The following is a 14,250-nucleotide window of genomic DNA, read 5'->3' on the forward strand; positions in this document are numbered from 1 at the left end:
AGCTGAGGATGTGGTTCCACTGGTACCAGAACCAGCTTCTACTGCTGGTGATACGAGCAGGAGTAAGAATGATGGGGGAAGTAGTCAAAAGATTATGATTTATTCAGGGAAATGCTCTATCAGGTGCCCCAGTTATTTGTGGGACAAGTCAGTTTTCAAACCCTGCAATCATAATGGGTACAACTGTAAAGAAGATTATTACAAGTGCAGGGACTGTAATGACTACGTTACAGGTCTGAGCATCTCCAAGCGCTCCAGGTTAGCATAGCTCAGCCTGGATTAATAGACTTGAGGTGCTGCCTGCAACTCCAGCTCAAGCACCAAGTAGTAAATATAAAATGCCGATACCTTTGTGATTTGTTGCAGATAATCAGCAGTGTATGAACAGAGGTAAAATGACTGAGCTAGCATTAGACTGTAAATCTAAAGACAGAGATTGACCCTCTTTTTAGCAAACCCTGTGGTGAATCAACAAATTGAATTGTAACTTCAGAGAGAAGCAACTTCAATTCTGCCGGTGATTTTCCTGCTTTTTTTTTTTCTTCTTTCTTGAAGGTGGGAGAAGTAGATTGAAGCCAGTTGACTAGAGGATTTACCTGTTAAATAAAAATAAGTTGGGTAGGGATGTCCCTGTAAATCTCCATGAAACAAATGTTACTCTGTTCTACAAGAAAGGGGAAGGTCGCAAGGCACGGCTTTCACCCTTCGAGGTCCAGGCCTGGCTGAGAGAAGGGGGTTCCTGCGCGGGGGCGGGGGGCGGGTTACCCTGCCCCAGAGCGTTCGTCCAGCACCCAGTCTGGGTCCTCCCACCAGTGCCCAGGCCTGGCTGAAGAGGCAGATCTCCAGACCCGGGTCCCCAGACCCTGCCCAGCCGTCATCGCTGAGGGAGCCAGGCACCCAGCACCCAGCTGGCCCTCAGGCTCCTCAGGCTGTCCAAACGGTGGGGGCCCGGTCGCTCAGACTGTGTCCCATGCAGCCTGCCGCTGCCATTAGGTCGCAGAGGCAGGGATGGGGGAGAGGTTGGTTCACCGCCGCCTCAGGGCCTGGGCCCGGCCAGTGGGCGTCGTGGCGAGGGCTCTGGAGCCCTGCAGGACACACCCCCAGCCTGTTCCCTGGGCCCCCAGCTCACCCGCCAGCCCGAGGCCGGGGAGCTGAGGGCCCCAGGGAGAAAGAAGGCCGGGATCTGCCTCTTACCTCTCTCCCCACCTGACGACAACCACTCCCCAGACCATTGGCTCAATGCCCCCACTAAGGGTCGCTCATTGACAGTTGCTCACTTGGGGGCGGGGCCCACTGTAGCGCCGACCAATGGCTGAATGGGGCCCTCTGTGGTGCTGACCAATGGCTGAGCAAGACCTCTAATGCAGCTCTAACCCTATGCATTAATGGTCTCCTGGTAACCGTTGCCTGTTAAGGGAGTGCGGCGTAAGGGCGCACAGCAATGGCCCAGTGCTAACGGCTGCGCCCTGCAGCGCTCTATCATACCTGCACCAGCTGAAAATGTGAGTGGGCTTTGATTCAAGAGGGAGGAACTCCCTTCTCCAAAGAATTGCATGGAGATGTGGGGTCTGTAGATGGGCAGGGCTGGCAGAACCCTGGATCCCACTCATCTGATGGTTCGTGCTGAGGGCGGAGGTCTGAGGGCTTCTCCTGGAAAAGAGGAAAGGAGTCCAAGAGAGCTGCGCACGGAGCTGGGGTGCCGCGAGGAGCATCCGGGAGGTCAGAGGTCAGAGTCAGCCCCTAAGAGAGTCCACACCCGTCCCCTCTCCATCCCAGCCCTGCCTCCACCCCCCATTCTGGGACCCAGAACACAAGGTGTGGAGAGCATCCTGGTCACTGTCTGGTGGATCCTCACCAGTGGGTACTCAGCTGGTGCTCAGGGCACCCAGCGACACTCAGGGGACAGCCGACCCCACCCTGTGCTGTGGGAGATGAATGTCAGTGGGGAGCGCAGTGGGGAAGGAAGGCCAGGCCTCTGACTCTGCTGTCCACCTGACTCCTGCCTAGGATGTCCTCCATCCTAGGCACCTGGCTGCACCATTACCCTGAGCATTTCCACCAGCCCCCAGAATTTCCCTGCCTGAAGATGCTTCCGGCTTACACAGAGCTCAGCATGCCTGGCTCAGACCTGGAGCAGCAAACCCACCTTCTCCTGGCACAGCTGGAGCACCTAGAGCCCCCTGAGGCAGAAGGTGATGGTGAGGGGGACTCAGGGTGGGTGATGGGGTGAGTGGGGAGGGGAAGGGGCAGAGCCACACAGAGAGAAGAGCCTCCAGAGGCTGGAACTGGGCCAGGAGCAATGAGGAGACTCAGATCACTGTTCCTCTGGACTGCAGTCTGGGAAGACTTCCTGGGGGTGGCATCTTGGACTGAGACTTCGTTGCTTGGCAGTGAGAAGTTTCCTGTCTTTGGGAGACCTGTGGGAAAGCAGTCCTATTGATGGTATTTTCTCTTCTTGGAGCTACAGCACCAGCTCCAGAACAAGCTCTTGAAATACCTCAAGACCTAGAGCCAGCAACACCTCTACTGCCCACTACAGCTCCAGAGCCAGAGCAAGCTCAAGCCACAGCTCCTATTCAAGTTCAAGGGCTAGATCATGCAAATATGGTAGCTCCAATTCCAGAGGCAGAGAATGCTCATGCCGTAGCTTTCATTTAAGCTCCAAGTGATGAAAAGCACCTACAGAGGCTCCAAATGGAGATCCAGAGAAGGTACAAGAAACAGTTCTCCTTCCGTAGTCAAAGGCTGAATCATCACGGAAACCTGTCGTGGCACTTCCTCTACAGCCTCAGCCAGTGTCCTCAACAGCCTCAGTTCCAGAACTTAAGCCAACCTCAACCAGGGAGCTACCCCTGGCTTTGGAGCGCCATCGTGCTTTGGAACCAGCTGTGGCCCCGGAGTGTTATTCAGCTTCAGTTCTAGATCTAGAGACCACAGCAGACCCAGTTCTTCTAGCAACTCAGGTGCTGCTCCCAGATTAGCAACAAGCACCAGCATTAGCAGTGCCTTCAGGGCCAGATGAGGAGTTGCCCCACTGCCAGCAGCAAAACTGGAGCCTTTCTTCTCCTCCCCCATAATTCCATTTTTAATGTATGTTTTTAAATTACATATACTAACTTGTTTATTCTATGATACAAATTTCACTTAAAATAAAATTTAATTCTTTCATTATTTTAAATTGTATATGTGAGTGACCTTAAGAACATTCACAATGTTACATAACCCCCCTCTGACGTCTATTTCAGAACATTTGCATCCTTTTTGTCACTGAATAATATTGCATTCCATGAACACACCACACTTGGCTTTCCTTTCATCTGTTGATGGACATCAGGGTTTTTTTCACCTTGGGGCTCTTGTGAATAGTGGTGCTCTGAATACTTCTGTACAGGCATTTGAATGTCTGTGTTCACTTCTTTTTGATATTGATCTAGGAGTGGAATTTGTGCTTTGACTGAAAGCTACGTGTTTGTCTTTTTGAGGAACTGCTGAAGTGTTATATACAGTGGTTGGACCATTTGATAATCTCCTAGAACTTAGGTGTACAATTTCCACTTCTTCATCTTTGTTGCCATTTTCTCTCTCCCTCTCCTCCCTCTCTCTCCCCTTGGTCCCTCACTCTAGGGAAGCAGCCTCTGAAGAGACTCTTGTGGCCTACCACTGAATGAAGCAGATCCTGACTCAGGTGAGTCCACAGCCTCAGACCCCTGGGGGATACTGGCAGAGGCCTCCAGCTCAATTATGTTCAATTCCTGGCCCACAGATAGTGTGAGATAATAAATGTCATTATCTTTCTTCTTTTCCATTTGTCACCACCCCAAGGTCCACCCCTTCCCTGACCCCAGGCCCTATGGTCCCTTCCTCTGATGCTAGTGTGAGTGTCAGTGTATACTTGTGTAGACACACAGAGGAATCTACTCCATGTGGGTGGGGATGTTCTGGAGTCCTAGGTGCTCTAATTTCCAAATTAACCCTGTGGGAGGGGGGCAGCCCTAGTCTAGGAGGTCCAAACTCTCCCTTCTCTCAAGACTCTGCCCCTGTTCAGTGCCCTGTGTTTTCCCTTAGTCTCTCTGGGCCTCAGTTTTCCATTTGTACAATGATGGGTTAAACAAAGAGCTTCCAAAGTCTGCACACAGGCTATCCAGGCTTTCACATCCCTGGGTAGGGTATGTCTGGGTGACATGAGCAACCTCGGGCCTCCCTCACAGTTTGGAGGCACCCCAGTGGCTCTGTGGTCCTCTCTGTCTTGCAGCCAGGAAGGGGTTTCAGCCTCACTTAACCTTGTGCACTGAGGGACAAGGGACAGTTTCCCAAGAGCAGCTGAGGCCCTGTAAATAATAGAAGATGACATGGATGTGGACCAGGCAAAAGAATGGGATCTTCAGAATATACAGGCCATCTTCACCCCTGCTCCCACCATGGTACATGTGAGGAAGTTTCCCAGAGATGGGGATTGTCACGTCAAAGTTCACAGTGTTTCAGTGCAAAACTAGTACTTCCCTTAATAGTAGATAGCCATAATATAGCAGAAAACCAAGAACAAAACATGCACAGACAAGAGGGAGATTTTTTTCCTTTCTCGTGAAAAAGCACTATGGACTTGGATAGTCCTTGCTGACCTTCAACTGCACAGCACTGTAGTCAGCCTCATCTGTCTTTCTCCCCATCATCATTAGCTGGTATCCAACCTCAGGGCTGTCTCTTGGCCCAAAATGGCTGCTGGAGCACCAGCCTTGACCGGCAACCATGTCTTCATTTCTGAGGCCAGAGGGAACAAAGATGAAGGGCAAAGGAGCCCATACAGCTGTCTCTGCTCTAAGCAATCCCGTAAATTCCACATAATCCTTCCATTCACATCTGATTTGAAGTTTGTCTGGCTACTCTGAGGTACAAGAGAGGTTAGGCTTTAGAGCATTTAATCTGGTGAATTGCTGTCCTCAATAAAACTGAGTTTCTCCTCTTAAGGAAAACTTAATGAAAACCAATTGGTGTTGACCAGTGGTGTTTTCCTACTCTAAACACCAGGATGAAGGAGAGGAAATGCAGTAGTTTTCAGATGAATTGTTCATTTTCCCACCACAAACTCTCCTTGGTGTTTATTCACGCCCAGAGAAATTAGAGATATGGTTTCTAACCAGGATATTTGAGTGGAAAAGATTCTTTTAATTCATAGGCAGGTGATTGGGAACCATTTTGTAGCTGTTGTCTGCCTGTACATTGGAAGAAGCTGAGGAAATCCTGTTCTATTATTTAATGAGGTGGACATACATGGAGGGTGGAGTCTTTGGGGGAAGCAGCATGTTCAAAAAGGTGGATCAAAGTTCAGCATCTCTCAAACAGAAAAAGGATCTCTGTGATTATTGAAGTAGACCTGTTGGAAACCCACATTTTGACTGTAGGGACCCAATGATGGTGATTATTAGTAAATATAATCCACACCCAATAAAACCCCACATGGTAAAACTTATTAGTGACTGAAAACTGATGGAAGGAAAATATGATTTAAAATTTTTTTGATACCCGTTATTTGACTCGGGTTATTTGACCGAGAACCAGTTAAGATCCCCTAAAGAAATCTTACAAAGGCAGACTCTGTGGTCAGTAAATTATGATTTGGACAAGAAAACGTGCCATTTATTTTTTTTAAATTGATTTCAAGTAAAACGCTTTCAGGAAATTAAAAATAAACACGGGTATGCAGACCGGGGGTCCTGAGGCCCGGAGGCGCCCCGCCCCGCCCCACCCACTCCCTCCCGAGGAGCAAGTGCGCAGGCGTGAGCGGAGGCAGGTGAGAGGGCTGGGATACTGGGGCTCCTGAAGACCCGCGTCCCGAGGAAAGGGAAGTTGGAGACCGAGTCGGTCCCCGCACTGTGATGCTCCCGGCGGGGTAGCAGCGCAGAGACGAGTAAGTACAGCTGTACCCGGAGCCCCTCACCGCGCGCCCCCCGGCCGCGGCCCCCGCCTGCACAACAGCCAGGGGCCCGACCCCTCCAGCACCGAGGAGCGCGAGCCTCCCTCGCTCCTCGGCTCCGGGGCCGCCGCCACCGGCCGCAGAGTGAGGACGCCGGGCCGGGGCCACGAAGGCGGCCGTTCAGCGGTGGGCGCCCCGCGCGCTCGCAGCCCTCCCTCCTCGGCGCCCCTCGGGCCTCCTCGCGGCGGGGCTGTCCCCACGCGCTCGGGGGGGCTGGCCTCTGGGTCTGCGGACGCCGGACTCGGCCCCGTTGCCGTGGGCTCGCGTGGCCTGGACGGGGAGGCGGCGCAGAGGAGCCCGAAGACGGGGCCGCGGGGCGGGCGTCTCGGGCACGTTGGGTCCGGAGGGGTGCAGGGACCTCTGCGCTCGGGATGCGCGCGGGTGATGGGCGCGCGCACATCTCGGGGATCCTGGACCCCCGGCCGCCAGGAGCGGTGTTCAGACGGGGGCCTCTGTGCCCTTTCCTGAAGCCCTCAGGAGGGTCAGCTCCAAAGGCTGAAGCTTTGCTTTCAGCGTTTTCACCCTTGATTAACTGAAATGACTCGTAACTGACTCGCAGAGCGCTCTCTGGAGGGTAACGTGTGACATAGTAACATCTAACCAAAGTTAGAAATAAGGAAATTCTGGACTTTTTATGTTTCTGCTTATGTAGGGCTTTTTGAACGGTTTATGTTTTTCTTGTTTGTGGAACTCTGTTCCAGCAACAGGCCATCTTTTCGCGAGGCAGTGTTCCTCTAAGTTAAATGATCATTTAAAAATTCGTTTCTGAGCAATTATCATAGACGCTCAAGTATTTGCACATTCTAGTTACTTAGGTGCTAGGTTGTTTTTTGTTTGTTTTTGTGTTAAATTTTGCATGAGAAAGGGAAGACTTAGGAATCAGGATAAGTGTTTATTTCATGACACTGTTCTATGCACTATTGCAGTTTTGTATTTATTTATTTATTTAATTTATTATCTCATTTATGTTTTTGGCTGTGTTGGGTCTTAGTTGCGGCCCGCGGGATCTTCGTTGAGATGTGCGGGCTCTTCATTGCGGTGCACGAGCTTCCCTCTAGTTGTGGTGTGCGTGTTTTCTCTCTCTAGTTGTGGCACACAGGCTCCAGGGCGCGTGGGCTCTCTAGTTGAGGCGCAAGAGCTCAGTAGTTGTGGCGCGTGGGCTTAGTTGCCCCACGGCATGTGGGATCTTAGTTCCCCGACCAGGGATCAACCGTGCGTCCCCTGCATTGGAAGGTGGAGTCTTTACCACTGGACCACAGGGGGAAGTCCCCAACTATTGCAGTTTTGAATGTCTAATTGCAGGTAAATCTCAGATTGTCTCCAGCAAATGCATATTTTGTTTGAGAATTTGTTTTTTGTTCTGTGGGTTTTTATGTATTATTTGTTGGTACCAAACGGCCTGGTTATCAGACTTCAAATCATAATAGAATGTAGTCAAAACTAGTGATTGGTGCCAGGTACAATGTTTGGTAGGACAGGAATAGGTTGTTTTTCTCTATTGAAATTTTTTCTTGAGTTAGCAAATTTTCCACACAAAACACTCAGGAATGACTTTTAAAAACACTGCAGTTAGGTCTCTGCTAATGAGGAAGCAAGGACATCATTTCATTTTGAAGACAAAGGAATATGCATTTCGAAGATGGGAATCAGGTACATAAGAGTCTCCTGACGTACAAGTGACTGTGGCTTGTATCCACTAAGAGGCAACTGTTAATGAGTATTTCCCAGGCAGCGTGGGTTTTTAATGATTGCCATCATGGTTTAGTGAAGTTTTGATAAGGGCACTTGCCAATGATTGTGTTTTATGAAACTGTACTGCCTGTGGGGACATAAGAGGGGCAGAGAAACATTAATTAGGCATCGACCACAGCAAAGATGAGGCAAAAAGAGCAAAAGAGAGCAAGTGAGAGAAAGAGGAGAGAGACTGAGACAGAGACTGAGAGGGAGAAAAACAGAGATGGGCAAAGGCAGGTGGATGGAGAGAATCAGAGACAGACAAAAAGATGGACAAAGAAACTGTCAGGGTTGAAGGGGAGAGGAAGATGGAGAGAGAGGGTGTGTTAGCGAGCTCATTCTGGCATTGGGAAAGCAAGAATTGTCTCCTCAATCACGGGTCTTTACTTTGGTTACTAGGAAGATGACTAAAGGAGAAATGATTATTTTCATGGATTGCAGATTGTGTATTGTGTGGAATTCTGTGCTCTTATTCAGAGATAAAAGCATTATTCTTTGTATAGTCTAGAGCCACCCATCAGAGAATACCTCAGGTCCGCCCCAAACTGGTGCTTGGTAGCAGCACGGGCCCTTTGAGCTCCACCTGCTTCTCAGTGTTCCTGGGTTCTTGTGGTGAGTTCTCCTGGTAGCTGGACGGCATTGCTTTAAGTGATGTTCTGAATTTTACTCGAGCTATTTTTCTTGGGACTTGGAGTGCTAAGAGGGTACTGGTTCATTCCCTAGGCAGGGATTCGGGGGGAAATTACTAGGCAAGCACCTGGGGTAAATTTAGAGTGAACTGGGTTGGAGCGAAATGAAATTTAGCTTAAATTGGAAAGACTATGTATATATGTCTGAACACACTGCTTGCTAGTGAAATGAGAGACTGAGCCTGCTCAGCTCTGAAGGCAAGAGGGGCTTGCTCCTTCTGGCCACAGGTGTTCTCACGCAAGCGGCTGAGAGAGAATGTAGTGGAGGTATCTGACGATCAATCCTCTTCTCGGTTAGTGGTCCTACAGGGGATTGCACGCTAACCATTAAGTAAATTCCGCTCACCTGAGGGCACAATAAGACTGATCACCTCGTGCTCTGAGCATCCACAGCAGTGTTTCTGCCATATAGGGAAACTGAGACAAGTGAAAGAGTGGAACAGACTCAGGGGTAACTCCTTAGGGAGCTAGACCCAGAAGCAGCCCAAATTTGATCCATCACTCTGCCCTCAGAAGGTTGTTCAGATCATATCTGAATTAGGTACCAGATTAATAATGAGAAACCATGCCTCGAAAGCCAAACAGCTCCCTTGACAGACAGCTACCCATTGAAACTCAGGCTGACTTCATGTAGAATTGGAACAAAGGCAGTGCTTGCAAGCACTTAACTCTTAAATGGAGCTCTTTTGACATTCTAAAGCTGTAGAGAAAGCCGGCTTGAGAAAATATCATTTCAAAATTCTGAGCCTGAGAGAAAAAGTATTCCTAAGAGAAAGCTTGAAGTTATAACTCTCATTGTGTCCTGAAATGTAAACACAGCCTACATCACATGAGACTACAGCCTTGGCTCAGTTAGTAGAACTTAAAACTGAAAGGGAAAGAAAAGGAGGTTTTTTAAAACTCAAGCAAGGAAACTGAAATCTCTGTCTGTGTCTGTATGGATGGATGGATGTCTTTGTGTCCAACGTAGTGAAATTTTGTCCCATATTTGCTTCTAAGAGTTTCATAATTTTAGTTCTTACCCTTATGTCTCTGACTGATTTGTGAGTTAACTTTTATAAACGGTGTTTGCCGTGTCCAGCCTCTTTCCTCTGCACGTTCATATCCTGTTCTTCCAGCACCCTTTGTGGACAAGACTGTCTTTCCGGCTTGAATGATTTTGCTACTCTTGTCAAAAGTCATTTGACCATATGTGTGAGGGTTTGTTTCTGGGCTCTGAATTCTATTCCGTTGATCTTTAATTCTGTCTTTATGCCAGGACCACATTGTTATGATTCCTCTAATTTTGCAGTAAGATTTGAAATCAGGAAGAGTGCATCCTCCCACATTGCTTTTCTTCCTCAAAATTGTTGGCTATTTGGGGGTCTGTTGAGTGTAAGGTGAATTTTAGGATGGGGTTTTCCATTTAGGATGGGATTTTGATAGGGATTGCATTGGAATTGTAAATTTCAGTGGGCAGTATTGAGGTCTTAGCAGCGATACGTCTTCCAGTCCATGAAAATGGGATATGTGGCATTCTCTTCGCAAAGTTAGGCAGTTTTCCTTGTACAAGGCTTCACCTCCTTGGTTAAGTTAATTACCAAGTAGTTTATTCTTTCTGATGCAGTTGTAAATAAAATTGTTTTCTTAGTTTCCTTTTCAGGTTGATCATGTTAGTGTACAGAAATGCACATGATTTTTAATGTTGACTTTGTATCCTGATACTGTGCTGAATTTATTAGTTTGGACATTATTTTTGTGACATCCTTAGGATTTGTACACATGAGATCATGTCGTGTGTGAACAGAGATAATTTTACATTTTCCTTTCAAATCACTGGATGTCAGTGATTTATTCATTAATTGTAAAATTTATCTGTCTTTCCTAACAGCTATGGCTAAAACTACCAGTGCTATGTTGCAAAGTGGTAAAACCCAGTATTCTTACATGCTTCCTGATCGCAAAGGAAAAGTTTTCAGTCCTTCACCATTGAGTGTGATATTGATATGGGCTTTACATATATGGCTTGAATTCTGTCATGGTAATTTCCTTCAAACCTAGTTTGTTGAGTGTTTTTTTTTTTTTATCATGAAAGGGTATTGAATTTTTTCAGTTACTTTTTCTGCATTAATTGAGATGATCATGGGTTTTTTTCCCCTGTATTCCATGAATGTGGTCCATTACACCAATGTATAATATTTTCCTGGGTTGAAGCATTCTTGCATTCCAGGAAAATTCCCACTTGTTTATGGTGTATAATTCTTATTATATAGGTAGATATAAATAGATATATATACACTCCCAACCTCAGCTCAGACTTCCCTAACCCTGGTAGGGTGGCAGGTGATGGCCAGGACACAGCACTGAACCACAGAAGTTTATGCCTCTAATTAGTCATGGTTATTGTTATTACTAATCCATGACTGTTGTTTCACACAGTTGATGACTGTCTGACTGAGACCTGCTTCCCCCCATCTCCTGCCTCCGTCTGTCAGACTCCACTCCTTCCTTCTGGGATTCACTCACTTGCTTAAATGCATCCTTCCTCACTCTCAGTGAGAGCCTGAGAGAGGCAGACTCTCGCAGTCTGTTTAATCTGGAAATGTTCTTATTTTGCTTTTATTCTTGAGTGATAGTTTAGAATGAAAAATACACGAACTGTTTCTGTGATGTTTCATCCTTCGTGTCCTCAGAAGGAAGGGGACTCTCTCAGGCCTTTTTTTATAAGGTGTTCATTGAATTCGTGGGATGACCTAATGACCTAGGCACCTCCCAAAGGCCCCACCCCCCAATAACATCACCTTAGGGGTTAGGATTTCAGCATATGAATTTGGGGGAAACATACTTACTCAGTCTGCAGCACAGGCCTACAGTTTCCCCCATTAGGGTAGTGTCTTTCTGGCTCACCCAGAGCCCAGACAGTAAAGCTTCCTCAGTGAGTAGAATGTTTCTAGTCACCCTCCTGTTAGGGGCACAGTCCACCAGCAGACCTGGCTTTCTGTGTGTGTCCATCCCTATCCCTGCCTCCTCTCCCATCTAAAGGCAGTGAAACTCAGCCCCTCACCTGGTTCTGCGGACCAGTAGCAGGAACTTCACCCTGACAGCGGAAACATTGGTCCCAAAGTCGCACCTGGTTTTCCCTCCTCTCTTCACTCCCTGGGCCTTTCCTGTTCTTCCTTTTGAGCTGGGCCAGGCCATCACAGGTCTGGGCGTGTGTAGCACGTGGGTGTTTGGACTGTCTGGTCTACATCTCTCCTGGACCAGGGGCTGTCATGTCTCTAGCAGTTGCAATCTGCCTTGTTAACAATGAGAACATACATATGCTTTGAGCAGACGATAGAGTCTGGTTTTGTTTTTTATGTAGGTTTTTTTGTTAATCCTGTCTGTACGTGACAAAATAATTCTGGCTCTCCACTTTTTTTTTTTTTTTTTTAAGTATCCTTTAAAAATAAATTAAGGAGTTCTGGGAAGATGGCAGTGGTGGTGGAAGCATGGTCTTATGGCTTCCAGAATCCCTATGTAAACACAGAGTGATAGGATATTTAAACCAAAACCTATGGAGAATTTTTACCAAATTAGGTGACAAGGTATTTGTCAGTGCACAAGTGGGAGCACAACAGCCACGAGACCTGCCCAGCATCACCATGAGTGTGGGGAAAGTCGAAGGAAGCAACAGGGTAACTGGATTCCTGAGGGCCCTGGGCATGCTCTTTGTAAGGAGCAGACTAGCCTGCACCAGCCCCTTTCCCAGCAGAGCCCCACGCATGCGCGGTGTAGGGACCAACTGAGGACCCACAGGAGGGCCTTGAGCTTGTGTGGTGCAGGAGCCTGGCCAGGACTTGCAGCTGAGACTGGGAGGGACTTGGTTCACTCCACAGTTAGTGAGGCAGAGATCTGAGGTAAGGCATGAATGTCTGTGAATTCTCACACTGAACCCCCAGAGCTCCATGGGACTGGAGCCCATAGAGAAGAGCAACTGTTGGGAGTGAAATGAGCATTAAATATTTAGGATGGGAACAGTAAAGACAAAGGACAGAGAAGCTCTAACTCAGGGCTAGAACCGGGTGAGGCAAGAAAGGCACTGGCCTCAGGCACAAAATTTCAGGGGCCACCAAAAAAAGTCAGAAATCAAGATAAATGAGGTTTAAAGCAATAGTTTTTCAAAAAGCAAATTGTAATGCCAACAAGTCCTCGATGAGCAAAACATCAGACTTTTAAATATAGACTCATTAACAGTTCTGTGCTGAGCCATACTGAGCAAAAGGAAAAATCAGTAATATTGGTGCTGTCTTTATTATAGTGTTTCAGTAGAGAGTTCCAGAAGCCCTCCTTGAGGAATGTACTAAAAAGTCAGCTTCAGAAACCACAATAACTAAAGAGACATTGCAGTAAGAAATACTGTGTGCAGTAAATATATAGTTATTGTAGAATTAAGATCAAATGAGGGATGAAAAGAGGAGATTGTAGTACGTAATGGCTTTATGTTCTAAGAATGTAGATAGGGTACAAACAATAAATGGGAGTAGAGGAGGAGGGAATTGAAATCTGTAAAAAATTTTTTACCATTTTCAGAAAGTCATAACTAGTTCTGGCATTATTTTTTTCCTAGGATACAGTAGTTACCTTATTTTTTATTGAGTTACAACTGACATAATATTATGTTAGTTTCAGATATTCAACATGAAGTTTCGATATTTATAGATATTGGGAAATGATCACCACAATGAGTCTCTCTAACATCTGTCTCCGTACATAGTTAGACATTTTATTCTGTAATGAGAACTTTTAAGATCTAGTTTCTTAGCAACTTTCAAATATGCAATACAGTATTATCACTATGGTGTTGCCATTCTGTGCATTACATCCCCATGACTTACTTACTTTGTAACTGGAAGTTTGTATCTTTTTACCTTAACCCATTCCACCAATCCTCAAGCTCCTTCCTCTGCAACCACCAATCTGTTCTCTATATTTATGAATGTCGGGTGTTGGAGATTTTTTTTCAATTAAAAAAAAATTATTTCATTTATTTATTTTTGGCTGCATTGGGTCTTCGTTGCTGCGTGCGGGCTTTCTCTAGTTGTGGTGAGCGGAGGCTACTCTTCATTGCGGTGTGTGGGCTTCTCATTGCAGTGGCTTCTCTTGTTGTGGAGCATGGGCCCTAGGCACACGGGCTGCAGTAGTTGTGGCACATGGGCTCAGTAGTTGTGGTGCGCGGGCTCTAGAGCGCAGGCTCAGTAGTTGTGGCGCACGGGCTTAGTTGCTCTGCGGCATGTGGGATCTTCCCGGACCAGGGCTCGAACCCGTGTCCCCTGCATTGGCAGGTGGATTCTTAACCACCACGCCACCAGGGAAGCCCTTATTTTTGTTTTTAAGATTCCATATATATAAGTAAAATCATGCAGTATTTGTCTTCTCTGGCTTATTTCACTTAGCATAGTGCAAGATTTCATTCCTTTTTAAGGGTGAATAACATATATATGTGTGTGTGTGTGTATATATATGTGTATATATATATACACTCACAGGTATATATTTCTTTGTTCATCCATGGATGGGCACGTTGTTTCCATATCTTGGCTGTTGCGAATAATGAACATGGAGGTGCATATATCTTTTCCAGTTAGTGTGTTCCTTTTCTTCAAATCCCCCGAAGTAGAATTTTTGAATCATATGGTAGTTCTATTTTTAATTTTTAAATTTATTTATTTATTTGGCTGCGCTGGGTCTTAGTTGCAGCATGTGGGATCTTTAGTTGCCGCACGTGGGAATCTTTAGTTGCAGCATGCAGGCTCTTAGTTGCGGCATGCGGGAATCTAGTTCCCTGACCAGGGATCAAACCCGGGCCCCCTTCATTGGGAGCGCAGAGTCATAGCC

At 46.9% G+C, this 14,250-nt stretch overlaps 1 long non-coding RNA gene across 1 annotated transcript; it reads left to right on the forward strand.

The window, feature by feature from the left end:
- The first annotated feature begins 1,482 nt into the window (after window positions 1–1,482).
- LOC141276696 (uncharacterized) lies at window positions 1,483–3,124 on the forward strand. The gene is made up of 3 exons (XR_012326660.1): window positions 1,483–1,726; window positions 2,063–2,192; window positions 2,468–3,124. It is a non-coding gene; the product is annotated as an uncharacterized lncRNA (long non-coding RNA).
- The last annotated feature ends 11,126 nt before the right edge of the window (window positions 3,125–14,250 follow it).

This window comes from Tursiops truncatus, chromosome 16, assembly GCF_011762595.2.
Source record: "Tursiops truncatus isolate mTurTru1 chromosome 16, mTurTru1.mat.Y, whole genome shotgun sequence".
NCBI lineage: Eukaryota > Metazoa > Chordata > Mammalia > Artiodactyla > Delphinidae > Tursiops > Tursiops truncatus.